General features: G+C 42.9%; 1 protein-coding gene across 3 annotated transcripts in view; it reads left to right on the forward strand.

The window, feature by feature from the left end:
• The window catches only part of LOC106585765 (EGF-like repeat and discoidin I-like domain-containing protein 3), a 212798-nt gene that overhangs the window by 156428 nt on the left and 41117 nt on the right, over nucleotides 1-15253 (forward strand). The gene's annotated exons all lie outside the window — the stretch shown is intronic.

Raw genomic sequence — 15253 nt, forward strand, 5'->3', positions numbered from 1 at the left:
CAGGGTTTTGCCTGCCAAATGAGTTCTGTTATACTCACAGACACCATTCAAACAGTTTTGGAAACTTTAGAGTGTTTTCTATCCATATATAATAAGTATATGCATATTCTAGTTACTGGGTAGGATTAGTAACCAGATTAAATCGGGTACATTTTTTTTATCCAGACGTGCAAATGCTGCCCCCTAGACCCAACAGGTTAAGCAAAGACGCATCCCTCACCGGCGCTTATAGTTTGTCCTCCCAGGAACTTGAGAAGTATCTCGTTACCAAAAAGCGTGAGAGAGTGACTTAGAGAGTATATGAGAAGATTTTGTCTAGAATAACAGTTAGGAACAGAGCAGGTCACAGCTGTTTGGAATCATCGGGACTTAGCCAGATGTGAATGTGCATCAGTGTTTCAAAACAACCGTAGATATAGTCCAGATGCAGGATCTTAATTTGATCACCCTGTTGCAGGTGAACTTTACTGCAATGCAAGAAATGTGTAACTTGTTGTGTACTTGAGGTAAAAAAAGGCTTCTGAAGTTTTCAATTTCCACTTTAGGATTTCAGACTTGATGTTCCCTTACGAAAAATGTATCAATCCCTACAAAAATGTTCATGAATTATGATCATCATAAAAATGTAAATGTCCTGTTGCTGCAGGATTATTTTCATGCTGTAACAAACTGACTAAAATTAAGATTCTACATCTGTATGTCCTTTGTTTATTGCAGTGTCCGCAGTTGACTTAAGATGCTGAAAAGTTCCAGGGAAGGAGATAAAACTTTCTCCCTACAGGCTGCACTGGTTCCAACATGAATTAAGCTATCCTGGCATTACAAAAGCTCTGTTATAGAATGTTGCTCGTTATGACACTGTCACCTGACCTGACAAGGACAAAACTCTGGATTCTAGTAGCCTATGTAACATGTCCAGACTAGGGCCTGGAGTTTTCTAGCTGGTTAGGTGACATGGTCAAGAAAACTCCTGGCCCTAGACATACTGCAGTAAAAATACAGGAATATTTTGTTTTCTAGAACAGTAAAATAAAGGGCATAGCATTTGTGTCTGATGGTCATCTCTGGGATCGGTTGTTCCCTGGCTTTTCTGTCCTCTCCTCCTCTGATAGTCCGTTAGAGCTTAGCGGTGACATAAACAGTGCCCCGCAGTAGTGCCCCCTTGTCTAGCCATAATTAGATTGGCTGAGCCTGGAGTGAGATATGTTTTTATCACAGCAAAGGCCTTCTAAGAAGGAAGAGGCCAGGCTGTGCGGTTAGACTAGCTCCAGACAGGCCATGAAGCTCAGTTGAATTGATTGCTGTGGATAGAGGGAAACTCGTGGTTTGATATTACATGCTGTGCCTACAGGAGGAGGGAGAGGCTATGAAGCCAGCTGTTAAATCAATGGCTTCCTCCAACGACAAGGATACATGGCGATGCCCACTTCTCCCCACACCTTCTAGACCTATGGCAAGGGAAAATAAATAGAAGCATTGATGTTTTCACCTCACATTAGTGTGTTTGTCACAGGAAGTATTGATGTTCATCTGGTAATGCGCGGTTGTGTTTGTTTATGTGTTGTGTATGGATATGTGGGATGTGTATGAATGGATATACTCTACATATGACTGTTGGTGACTCTACTCACAGTTCAATATCTTCTCCGCACCAGTTGCCATAGTGAATAATTGATTACCAGTGACATTACTGGATGACTTTACACTTGATAGATTAATGGAATTAATCACACTTAGTGACAAATTAAGTATTCTAATTAATCAAGACAACTGCAGTAGAGCAGCAGCAAAAAAATCCTTTACAGAGTGCAAACACGCCAGACTAGACCTGGCCATGGAAGAGACTGAACCTGCTCTCATCTGACTAATGAACCAGTCACTGTATTGAAATGTTGATATTGTCACATATGTATCTTTATCTTGAGGAGACCAAACAAACTTTGTGCATGATAAGGATCAGACAGACTTTCGTTATGACTTTCATTATTTTTTTGTAAGACCCACCTGCTCACACCCCCATCTCCAATGCCCGCATCACTCTCTGCCACATGGCCTCAGACTGCACCATTTTGTTTCTCTCCATTGCCCACGCACTTTCAACATTGGGTCCTTGTTATCATTGACGGATTGGTTGATTTCCAGTTTTTAAGTATACATTTTTTAAGATGATTGATGAGAAAAGTATTGTCCAACCCATCGGGTATCTCACTGCACTCTCATATGCCGTGTCTTGAAATATGCAGATAGATGGATTAAAAGTACATTTACATTGTAATAATTCCCACTTTAAATGACGTTCAGCTTATAAATGCTTCATAAAGCCTTCATAATGCCTTCATAAGCACTACAAAAATGTGTTACAAAGCAGCTATAACCATATGGCATGCTTTATAAAGGGTTCATAAATGTGGCATAACTGTGTGACATAATCACCTATGTCAAATGTGACATAACCCACTAGGTTGAATATGATATAAACATGTGCTTTATAAAGGGTGACAACATGTGCTGATAAACTCTAAAGTGATGTCATGTTAGTCACATTACACCTAATCTCTTTCCCAGACACTTCTGCCGAAATGTGTGGAAGGTCTAGTGGACCAAAGCATCAAACTTGGCCATCAGTTAATTTTAAGAAGATACATTGTGGAAATGGGCATGGTTTAGCCATAATTATGATTTTTTTGACTGTGTTTAGTAGTGACGATGATAAATAATTTACTCAGTAAGGTCACTCCTATAGAATTCTATGGTCACTCCCAGTAAGGCCAACTTTGAATGTTTGATATCCCAGGATTATACTCTATGTGCTGTATGTGCAATTGCCTAGGAACGACGTTACTCGAAGAAACACTTACCTTGATGTAAGCCCCAAACTTAAAGAAATTGAAAGTGTCTTTCTTCTGGAACCAAGTTAGATGTTCCTCAGTACAGAAACACTCACACAGCAATAAAGAGCCATACTGCGCGGTGCTGGGCTCAGTCAGGTCTTTGACACATTCACCCACTCCCCCGATGAAATATCAGCCCCAAAATGTTGTCACCATTGTAACAGGTTGTAATCAAGCCCTGGTCTCCAGCATGGGAACAGAAGAGGAATACCTGGTGCGGTAGTCTCAGGTTGGACTACTCCAAATCATCTTGGTTCTGACACACGCACACATACGCAAGCTTTTCAGGTCCATCAAATCATTTAAATACCTCTCACACCCTACAGTAACCTGTAGATCATGAGACAACCTCCTTAAATCAACAGAACGTTAATAACCTATCAATTTACACGTTATGTAGTGTCCTGTAATGCTTAGATTGAAGTGAGACACCTTCGGTCATTCATTACACATCCGTAAAGACTATATCGCATGATGCTGTACTTAGTTTAGCTTGTCCCTAAGCTGGCGGACGTATGGTAATTGCCTTTCTTCCTGCTACAGTTACTGCATGTTGGTTCTGACCTTAAAAGAAACAAAGAAAGTTAGCAGGTCTGTTAGTAAATGCCTTTGTCACACCATCAGGATAAGGGAATTCCTGTGCTTCACTAGAAACTCGAAATGGGAAGATGGGAAACTCCATTCAAATCATATTATTATATTCCTCTTACAGTTACAAATCTCATAACGTGACGACGGGACCCTGAGGTATCTAGGGGATTTGTATTAAGCTGAGCCTGGTAGCTAGCTACATTTCGGATAGCTAGCAATTGTTGTGAAGTCACTGAACTTATTTAAAATAATGATTGAGGTAGCTACTGTAATCTAACTCAACACTTAACTACTACAAACTAATTTAAATTTCAATAAATAAAGGTTAACTTGTTTTTCACTGTCCAGTGGCAACACAAATGGGCATTTTACTTTACTCCACCCATTCTATTGGGGACCGATTCACATCTTATGTGCGCTTACTGCACTACAGAAAACCCGCTAACCAAACAACAGTGCAGGGCATGCTGACTGAATTAAAGGGCAACTACACTCAAAAATACAAATTTCTTCGATTTTTACAAGACCTCAAAAGTCATCCCCTGATGTGGTTTAAACATCTCCCGCACTTGCCTTTAAAAGGCCCTACCAACATTTTTTGCCATGAATGACTCCACTTTAGAGTGTGTGTAATCCTGCAGCACAGCATTTTGGGGGAAGGTCAGGTCCAACATTGACTATGCAGCCAAGAGTTAAAGTGGTTTGGCCATCCTAGAAATGTTGTAGTGAAATATAATATATCAAATTCAGCAGACGCTTTTATCCAAAGCGAATAACAGGCATGTGTAAATACATTTTTACGTATGGGGGGTTCTGGGAATCGAATCCAATATCCTGGCTTTGCAATGCTCTTTGTGAAGCCTCAATTTAATATTATTTATAAGGCCTTTATTAAGTGGTGCTTATGCCACCCTTTATAAAGCACAGGTTTATGTCAGCAGAATTCCAGCAGCATACCACCCTGAAGTTAAGCAGGGTTGGTCCTGGATGGGAGACCAGATGCTGCTGGAAGTGGTGTTGGAGGGCCAAAAGGAGGCACCCTTTCCTCTGGTCTAAAAAAATATCCCAATGCCCCAGCCCAGTGATTGGGGACATTGCCCTGTGTAGGGTGCCGTCTTTTGGATGGGACGTTAAACGAGTGTCCTGACTCTCTGTGGTCACTAAAGATCCCATGGCACTTATTGTAAGAGTAGGGGTGTTAACTGCAGTGTCCTGGCTTAATTCCCAAACTGGCCCTCATACCATAACGGTCACCTAATCATCCCCAGTTTACAATTGGCTCATTCCTCTCCCCTGTAACTATTCTCCAGGTCTTTGCTGTAAATTTGAATGTGTTCTCAGTCAACTTACCTGGTAAAATAAGGGTTAAAAAATGAATACATTTTTTACATAGTGGGTTATGTCACATTTGGCATTGGTGTTTATGCTACATTTATGAACCTTTTATCAAGCATGACAAATGGTTATAGAAGATTTGTAACACATTTATGTAGTGTTTATGAAGTCTTTATGAAGGCTTTATGAATCCTTTATAAGCTGCATGTCATTTAAATCGGGACCCAACTGGTCTAACTCCACCCATAACTTTTGGTATTTATAGCATTCCCAGAAGACGTGGATTATTGAGTCATTGTAAGTTTTACACTTAAGACATGACTCTGTGTTGTGCTGTAGAATTTGTGAATTTTGTATCTTGTATAATAAATTCAATACATTAGTTTGTACTGGATTAAGTGTACATTTTTGTTAACTGTAATTTTGTTAGTTGCAGTACCAGTCAACATTTTGGACACACCTACTCATCCCAGGGTTTCTCTTTTATTTGACTATTTTCTACATTGAAGAGAAATTGTGAAGATATCAAAACTATGAAATAACACACATGGCATCATGTAGTAACCAAGAAAGTGTTAAACAAATCCAAATATATTTGATATTCTTGAAAGTAGCAACCCTTTGCCTTGATGACAGCTTTGCACACTCTTGGCATTCTCTCAACCAGCTTCATGAGGTAGTCACCTGGAATGAATTTAATTATTAGGTGTGCCTTCTTAAAAGTTAGTTTGTGGAATTTATTTCCTTCTTAATGCATTTGAGCCAATCAGTTGTTTTGTGACAATGTAGAGGTGGTATCTTGAACATAGCCCTATTTGGTAAAATACCAAGTTCTTATTATGGCAAGAACAGCTCAAATAATATAGAGAAATGACAGACCATCATTACTTTTATGACATTAAGGTCAGTCAATCCGGAAAATGTCAAGAACTTGGAAAGTTTCTTCAAGTGCAGTCGCAAAAACCATCAAGCTCTATGACGAAACTGGCTCTCATGAGCACCACCACAAAATAGGAAGATCCAGAGTTACCTCTGCTGCAGAGGATAAGTTCATTAGAGTTACCAGCCTCAGAAATTGCAGCCCAAATAAATGCTTCACAGAGTTCAAGTAACTGAAACATCTCAACATCAACTGTTCAGAGGAGACTGCATGAATCAGGCCTTCATTGTTGAATTTCTGCAAAGAAACCACTACCAAAGGACATCAATAACTTGCTTGGGCCAAGAAACTTGCTTGGGCCAAGAAACACAAGCAATGAACATTAGGCCGGTAGAAATCTGTCCTTTGGTGTGATGAGTCCAAATGTGAGATTTTTGGTTCCAAGCGCTGTCTTTGTGAGACACAGAGTAGGTGAATGGATGATCTCCACCATGAAGAATGGAGTAGGAGGTGTGAATATGTGGGGGTGCTTTGTTGGTGACACTCTTAATTTATTTTGTATTCAAGGCACACTTTACCAGAATAGCTACCACAGCATTCTGCAGCGATACGCCATCCCATCTGGTTTGCGCTTAGTGGGACTATAATTTGTTTTTCAACAAGACCTGGCCTCCACAATCACCCGACCTCAACCCAATTGAGATGGTTTGGGATGAGTTGGACCGCAGAGTAAAGGAAAGCAACCAACAAGTGCTCAGCATATGTGGGAACTCTGTTGGAAAAGCATTCCAGGTGAAGCTGGTTGAGAGAATGCCAAGCTTGTGCAAAGCTGTCATTAAGGCAAAAGGTGGCTTCTTTGAAGAATCTCAAATATGAAATATATTTTGATTTGTTTAACACTTTTTTGGTTACTACATGATTCCAAATGTGTTATTTCATATTTTTGATGTCTTCACTATTATTCTACATTGTAGAAAATAGTAAAAAAAACAAAAAAAAATATATAATGAGTAGGTGTGTCCAAACTTTTGACTGGTACTGTATATTCCAACATCCTCCATCTTGTACCAACATCAGTTATTTGTTAGTCTTTCTTCCAATAGTAAGAGAGTCAGTTGGATAGTGTCACGTCCTGACCCTTGTAAGGGGTCATTTTCCATAGTAGAGTGGTCAGGGCGTGACAGGTGGGTGTTTTGGGTGGTTTTGGATTTCTGTTTCTATATGGGGTTTTCTAGATTTCTATTTCTATGTTTTTGTTTTCTATGTTTTGGCCAGGTATGGTTTGCAATCAGAGGCAGCTGTCTATCGTTGTCTCTGATTGGAAGCCATACTTAGGCAGCCTGTTTTTCATGTGTGGGAGTGGGTAGTTGTTTTCCGTTATGTATGTGTTACCTGACGGAACTGTTGGTGGTCGTTTTGTTGTTTTTGTTAAGTATTTCATTAATAAAGTGAATATGAGCACTCTACACGCTGTGCCTTGGTCCCCTTTAGACGACCCTCGTTACAGAACTACCCACCATGATTGGATCAAGCGGCGTGCCCGGGCTGAAATGGACACCTGGTCACATAGTGAGTGGACGGAGAGGAGAAATTGGACCTGGAGCCTACCTGGGAAGAACGAGAGGCAGCCCCCCCAAAAAATTGTGGGGGGGCACACGGGTAGTTTGGCTGGGCCAGGGGTGAGGCCTGAGTCAACTCCCCGTGCTTTTTGTGGTGAGCATGTGCCTGCCTCTCGCACTCTCTCTCCAGTGCGCCTCCATAGCACAGTACATCCTGTGCCAGCTCCTCGCGCTCTCCCTCCAGCGCGCCTCCAGAATCCAGTACATCCTGTGCCTGTTCTTCGCACTCTCCCTCCAGTGCGCATCCATAACCTAGTACGGCTGGGGCCTGCTTTGAGCACTCGGTCCACAGTGCGTCTCCCCAGTCCGGTGAGACCGGTTCCTGATCCACGTACAAAGCCTCCAGTGATAATCGATGGTCCGATGCCTGTAGAGATGATCCATGGCACTAAGCCTCTAGTGATGATCCATGGCCCAGAGCCTGTAGGGATATTCCATGGCACGAAGCCTGAAGAGGTAATCCATGGCCCGGAACCTGAAGAAATAATCCTTGGCAAAAAGCCTGGAGGGATTATAAATGGTCCAGAGCCTGTAGGGATAAACCATGGCACGAAGCCTGTAGGAATAATCCATGGTCCGGCACCTGTAGAGATAATCCATGGTAAGAAGCCTCCAGTGATGATCCTTGGCGCGGAACCTGTAGAGATGATCCATGGCATGGAGCCAGCAGCAACGGTCATTAGTCCGGAACCTATGATGACGCCTCCCAGTCCGGAGCCTCCGGCGACGCTTTTCCATCAGGAGCCTCCAGCGACACTCCTCAGTTCAGAGCCTCCAGCTATGCTCCCCAGTCCGGAGCCTCCAGCGACGCTCCCCAGTCCGGAGCCTCCAGCGACACTCCTCATTCCGGAGCCTCCAGCGACGCTCCCCATTCCGGAGCCTCCAACGATGCTCCCCAGTCCGGAGCCTCCAGCGACGCTCCCCAGTCCGGAGCCTCCGACGCCTCCAGCGACGCTCCCCAGTCCGGAGCCTCCAGCGACGCTCCCCAGCTCGGAGCCTTCAGCGGCGGTCCGCAGCCCGGAGCCTTCAGCGGCGGCCTGCAGCCCGGAGCCTTCAGCGGCGGTCTACAGCACAGAGCTTCCGGTAATGATCTACAGTCCGATTCCTCCAATAATGATCCAAAGGCCAGTGTTACAGAAGCGGAGGGATCTGCGCGCGGAACGGGATTTATGCCCTGAGCCGGAGCCACCTCCGTTGCTGGAGAATCGGAGGGAGAGGAAGGTTCTGGGTGTAGCACATGAGCTGCCATAGACTTTTGTCACCCTGCCTGCCCTCCCTTTGTGTTTGGGGTTGTTTTTGTTGGGTTTTGTTTGGGTGCAGTCGGAGTCTGCACCTTTTGGGGGGGGGGTACTGTCACGTCCTGACCCTTGTAAGAGGTCATTTTCCAGGGTGTGACAGGTGGGTGTTTTGGGTGGTTTTGGTTTTCTGTTTCTATATGGGGTTTTCTAGATTTCTATTTCTATGTTTTTGTTTTCTATGTTTTGGCCAGGTATGGTTTGCAATCAGAGGCAGCTGTCTATCATTGTCTCTGATTGGAAGCCATACTTAGGCAGCCTGTTTTTCATGTGTTGGTGTGGGTAGTTGTTTTCCGTTTTGTATGTGTTACCTGACGGAACTGTTGGTGGTCGTTTACACGCTGCGCCTTGGTCCCCTTTAGACGACCCTCGTTACAGATAGGCTCTCTGTAAGGTTTTGTATATCTTACCTATCATATGAATATCCTTTTCTGACTCAAATAGGATTCCCTCAAGATTGCTCTGATGTCCAAAATATTTCAAATAAAAAAATTGTGATATGAAACTTTTAAATTGGTTGTATTTGAAAATATCTACATTGGTCAGCCCAAAACTTCTTTTTAATTCTCTCATGGAAATACATTTATTTCCTATTATCAAGTAATTTAAGGTTTCTATGGCCTTGGTCCATGTGGACAAATTTATCAGTGCATTCTGAAAAGCTATCTAAGGATTATGCCATTGGGTTGTGTTTTTGGGGAGTGATATTGGTTATTGCAGAATCATTAATTTTCTTTCATATTGTTATAGCGTTCTTAACTTTGAAGTTGTTAATGTTCTTAGCTTCATCCTTTGAAAATAGACACGTAAAAAGATTCATCCTTTGAAAATAGACACGTAAAAGGATTCTTTGTGACTTTCAATAGCCCTTCAAGTAGCTGAGTTAGCTGTAGCCTGGTACATCCCAGGGACCCCCCTCCCAGGCAAACCGGCGACCCAGGGACCCCATCATACATTAGCAAAGATTAGATGTTTTGTCTTATCATCAGGTGAATGATAATGGCAAGGATAAGTGATCAACATTTCAAATCGAATAGATTTGGTAAATAGTTTTACATTATTTTGACCTCCCAACACTATAATTGGACGAGGAAGTGTAACTCTAGCAGCCTATTAACTCGAAAGGTAACGGCAAACACATTTTGGCTAAGAGCAGCCGTTTAGCTGGTTAAACAGAACTTTCCTCACTGGTAGCCTTTTTGTGGGGTGCTTTTTCAAAGCCTATGTCAGATACTGTACACCAGTGAGTGTAATTAGCTTCAATGAGTGTAATATGCTGAATATTAGGACTTCATAAATAAAGTTGACATCATTAGAAACAAGATATTTTCCTATGTTCTACTTTATTTATGTAATTCAAAATGTGTTTATTCTGTTGTTTCTAACCATGTTCATAAAAACATTGAGATACTTATTTTTTTCGTCGACCCCTGCAGTACCCCTGGTTGAATCCCCCTGGCCCAGTACCATCGCTATACCACGTGAAATGTCTACTCTACAAAGACAATGCAAAGAGCAGGCTTGTTGAGCATTCTGTGACTCTTGATCCCTTTGTTGTATTTTCTAAATTGATAGTAGTTGACATTGGAAATGCATGCTTATACAAGTAATTGACACAAAAGCTCAGACTGATGTTTTCATTCAGGCAACCATTTTGTTTCTCAGTAGACTGCCAAACAATACAGAAACTGAATTAGCACAGATACTGAATGTTTTTTTCATACTTTCTTTTCTACGTTGTTATTTTTCCTGGTCCCCATTAATTTCTTCAAGAAAGCCCCCGTCACTCTAAGTATGTCATTTGATACCTCTGAACATCATTCATTTTACTCTTAATGAGTGTGTAGTTACCTACTACGTTGCCCTCCAGCATCTCAGGGAACCTTTGAGCACACGTGCAGAATGAAGTTCTTTGTTTGGCAGTGCTCACTTGCCCCCGCTGCCATCCCAGTGGGTGGTCTGGCACCAACTCGGTATGTCTTATGAGATACCCGTCCATGGAACAGCAGAACAGCATACCTATGGATCTCTCCCTTACTCAGGTGGCACAGGAAGTTGTGCTCCGCTGGCGTTAACTCATCAGGATGTATAATATCTCAGCGTGGTGATAGCAGTACGATAGGATAGCAGAGGGATGTGTCTGGCAGAGAAGGGCTCTGGGCTGTGGTGCTGCCTCTTCCTTGTGACCAGGGGGGTGGAGTGTCTGGGTGTTTTGTTGGTATCCATGGGTCTTGTATCTGCTGTAGGGGGATCTCAAATATGGGCAGTGGACTGTATCCATACACCTTGTGAGCATGGAGGCAGGTCTTAGTTGAGAAGGTGTACAGAGATGAGGGGATTCGATTTATGCTCCGGGCCTACCCGGGTGAATCGCGATAGCATTGATTGCATTCGTTTTGGAACTGGGTGAGCCGGGTGCCCTGATCAAAGCCGACGGCGAAGTAACTTATGTCAAGCACGTGTAGTAATGGGCACTTAAGTACGGTCAGTTACCATTGATTGACAAGATAAATGCTCTTCTTATTGCATTCAGTAAATGTTTTCCTTTGTTCATATCTCCTGCGTTGTGTTGGAGCGCCATGTGTCCATTTCTGTCTTGGCACACCTCTATTGGATTACTGTGTTGACGCCATTGCCTGTTCCATTCATATGATTCATGTTTAATATTAGTGTGGGCCCATATCATTTACTTTCGTAATGGCCAGGGGGGCACCGGGAGATGAAATGACACAAACACAATTTTTGCCTTCAACAGCCTAACACGTAAGAGGTGCACTTATTAGGATAGGCTAATGGCCCATTAGCAGGCCCGACTGGCCATTACACTTAACAGTAGGACTGAAATCTACTGAAGAAAAAAAAACACTGACACAATTTATTTGTTTGGTATCTTTATTCTTTATTTTTATTTTCATGTCATGTATTTGACTTCAATGGTATCCCATACTATAAATGTTGCCGTTGGTTTCTGAAGAGTTTGTTCACTTAATCCCTGACAGATTTGAAGTCGCTGAGTGTAGCAGAAGGAAGTAAGAACTGCACACTCTCTGCACAATATATTGCTTCAACTTGTTGGGCCAAGGCATCTTGCTTTCTACCACACCTGACAAGTTCTGTACCTCGGCACAGGAATGACTCTTCTGATCCAAATGAGATGTACAGCCTGGTAGTTGACTTGTTGTAGAATGGTGTAAGGGCCTTTAGGTCTTGCTGGTAGTAGCTCCACAGCTGGTTCTCAAACCAAAGACCTGAATGTGCTGAGTGTAGTGAGCCATAGGGGCCCAGGGTACTAGAGGTGCTGGACGAGGCACAGCCATAGGGGCCCAGGGTACTAGAGGTGCTGGACGAGGCACAGCCATAGGGGCCCAGGGTACTAGAGGTGCTGGACGAGGCACAGCCATAGAGGCCCAGGGTACTAGAGGTGCTGGAAGAAGCACAGCCATAGAGGCCCAGGGTACTAGAGGTGCTGGAAGAGGTAGAGCCATAGAGGCCCAGGGTACTAGAGGTGCTGGACGAGGCACAGCCATAGAGGCCCAAGGTACTAGAGGTGCTGGACGAGGCACAGCCATAGAGGACCAGGGTACTAGAGGTGCTGGAAGAGGCACAGCCATAGAGGCCCAGGGTACTAGAGGTGCTGGAAGGGGCACAGCCATAGAGGCCCAGGGTACTAGAGGTGCTGGACGAGGCACAGCCATAGGGACCCAGGGTACTAGAGGTGCTGGACGAGGCACAGCCATAGGGGCCCAGGGTACTAGAGGTGATCTCTGTACTGGAGAAGGAGGCACAGCCTTAGAAGCCCAGAGTGCTAGAGGTGTTCTCTGGCACAGCCATATAAGTGGTGGCTCTCCTTTCCTTTAGCAACTGCTCCAACTCAAGTTTCCTGGCAGCTTGCTTCTACATCATTTTAAACTGACTCATAGACGTCAATGTCTAGTTCCTCATCTGGAGCAGTTACTATTCTGAAAAGGACTTGAGGAATGCTGGGGAGAAGTGAGCTGATGTTTGCCGTGATGGTCCAGTGTGGTATTCACTCTAAGGGGTCAGAAGGGGTCTCAGAGATGGGTTATGGTGCTGGCTTCTCCTTAGAATCAGAGGGATAGGACTCTGTATGGCAGATGGATGTGGCTTTGGGGCTGCTGTGGAGGGTTGGGTTCAGCCTACCAATGACCTCTTCTGCTCTCCTCTGTTGTTTGAACTCAACCTCTTCCAGATCACACTCCTCCTGTTTCACAGACAGATACTGCTGACATTGTTGTTACACCCCTTCCAATGTAGATGGGACATGATAATGGTGAGAGAGGAGGATAGAATCCTGTGAAGCATAGAGATCAAACTAATTTAGCATACAAGCATTTGAATCTTTTGAAATTCGTTAGGAAAATATACAAGTACTTCCATGATTAGAAAAAGAAAATCAGCTTTAAAAAACAAAACAGAAACAATCAACATTATAAATAATAACTCTTAACCTCTATGGGCTAGGCGGGACGTAATCGTCCCACCTACGTAACAGCCAGTGTAATCCAGTGGCGCGATTTTCAAATACCTTAAAAATCCTATTACTTCAATTTCTCAAACATATGACTATTTTACAGCTATTTAAAGACAAGACTCTCATTAATCTAACCACACTGTCCGATTTCAAAAAGGCTTTACAACGAAAGGAAAACATTAGATTATGTCAGCAGAGTACCCAGCCAGAAATAATCAGACACCCATTTTTCAAGCTAGCATATAATGTCACAAAAACCCAGAAGACAGCTAAATGCAGCACTAACCTTTGATGATCTTCATCAGATGACAACCCTAGGACATTATGTTATACAATACATGCATGTTTTGTTCAATCAAGTTCATATTTATATCAAAAAACAGCTTTTTACATTAGCATGTGACGTTCAGAACTAGCATACCCCCCGCAAACTTCCGGGGAATTTACTAACAATTTACAAAATTACTCACGATAAACGTTCACAAAAAGCATAACAATTATTTTAAGAATGATAGATACACAACTCCTCTATGCACTCGATATGTCCGATTTTAAAATAGCTTTTTGGTGAAAGCACATTTTGCAATATTCTAAGTACATAGCCCAGCCATCATGGACTAGCTATTTAGACACCCGGCAAGTTTAGCCTTCACCAAAATCAGATTTGCTATTATAAAAGTTTGATTACCTTTTGTTGTCTTCGTCAGAATGCACTCCCAGGACTGCTACTTCAATAACAAATGTTGGTTTGGTCCAAAATAATCCATCGTTATATCCGAATAGCGGCGTTTTGTTTGTGCGTCCCAGACACTATCCGAAATGGTAAATCAGGGTCGTGCGCATGGCGCAATTCGTGACAAAAAAATTCTAAATATTCCAATACCGTACCTCGAAGCATGTCAACGGCTGTTTAAAATCAATTTTTATGCAATTTATCTCGTAAAAAAGCGATAATATTCCGACCGGGAATCTCCTTTTCGGCAAACAGAGGAAAAAACACAAAGACGGGGGTGACCAGTGCACGCGCCTAAGCCCACAGTCACCTTGATCGGCCACTTGAGAAAGGCGATAATGTGTTTCAGCCTGGGGCTGAAATGACGACATTCAGGCATTTCCCGGGCTCTGAGAGCCTATTGGAGCCGTGGGAAGTGTCACGTTACCGCAGAGATCCTTTGTAATTGAATGAGATGTCAAAGAAAGACAATAAATGGTCAGACAGGCCACTTCCTGTAAAGGAATCTCTCAGGTTTTGACCTGCCATTTGAGTTCTGTTATACTCACAGACACCATTCAAACAGTTTTAGAAACTTTGGAGTGTTTTCTATCCAAAGCCAATAATTATATGCATATTCTAGTTACTGGGCAGGAGTAGTAACCAGATTAAATCGGGTACGTTTTTTATCCAGCCGTGTCAATACTGCCCCCTAGCCATAACAGGTTTTAATTAACATTTCGATCTGTTGTGCTATGTGGTGTGAGTATTCTGCGTACCATTCCTCTTGCCCTCTGAAAGACAGCTGGGAAAATCTTAGTAAATAAATATTTTGAATGTATCAGACAAACTAAAATATACTCTGAGTATAACAAGTTCCTAATATTGAGTGGCACCCCCTTTTGCCTTCAGAACTGACGCAATTCATCAGGGCATGGACTACAAAAAAGTGTTCCAAAGGGATGCTGGCCCATGTTGACTCCAATGTTTCCCACAGTTGCATCAAGTAGGCTGGTTGTCCTTTGCGTGGTGGACCATTTGTGATACATGGGGAAACTGTTGAGCGTGAAAAACCCAGCAATGTTGCAGTTCTTGATTACACTCACTCCAGTGCGCCTGGCACCTACTACCATACCCCATTAAAAGGAACTTAAATCATTTGTCTTGCCCATTCACCCTCTGAATGGTACACATGCACAATCCATGTCTCAATTGTCACAAGGCTTAAAAATCATTATTTAACCTGTCTCCTCCCATTCATCTACACTGTTTGAAGTGGATTTAACAGGTGACATCAATAAGGGATCATAGATTTCATGGAAAGAGCAGATGTTCCTAATGTTTTGTACACTCAGTGTATATAGAAGTGCATTGCTACTTTTTTAAAGGTGTGTAATTTCAAAAACCAATACATACCGCTCTCTTGATGGATGCCTTT

This window comes from Salmo salar, chromosome ssa24 (genome assembly GCF_905237065.1).
Source record: "Salmo salar chromosome ssa24, Ssal_v3.1, whole genome shotgun sequence".
Classification (NCBI taxonomy): Eukaryota; Metazoa; Chordata; class Actinopteri; order Salmoniformes; family Salmonidae; genus Salmo; species Salmo salar.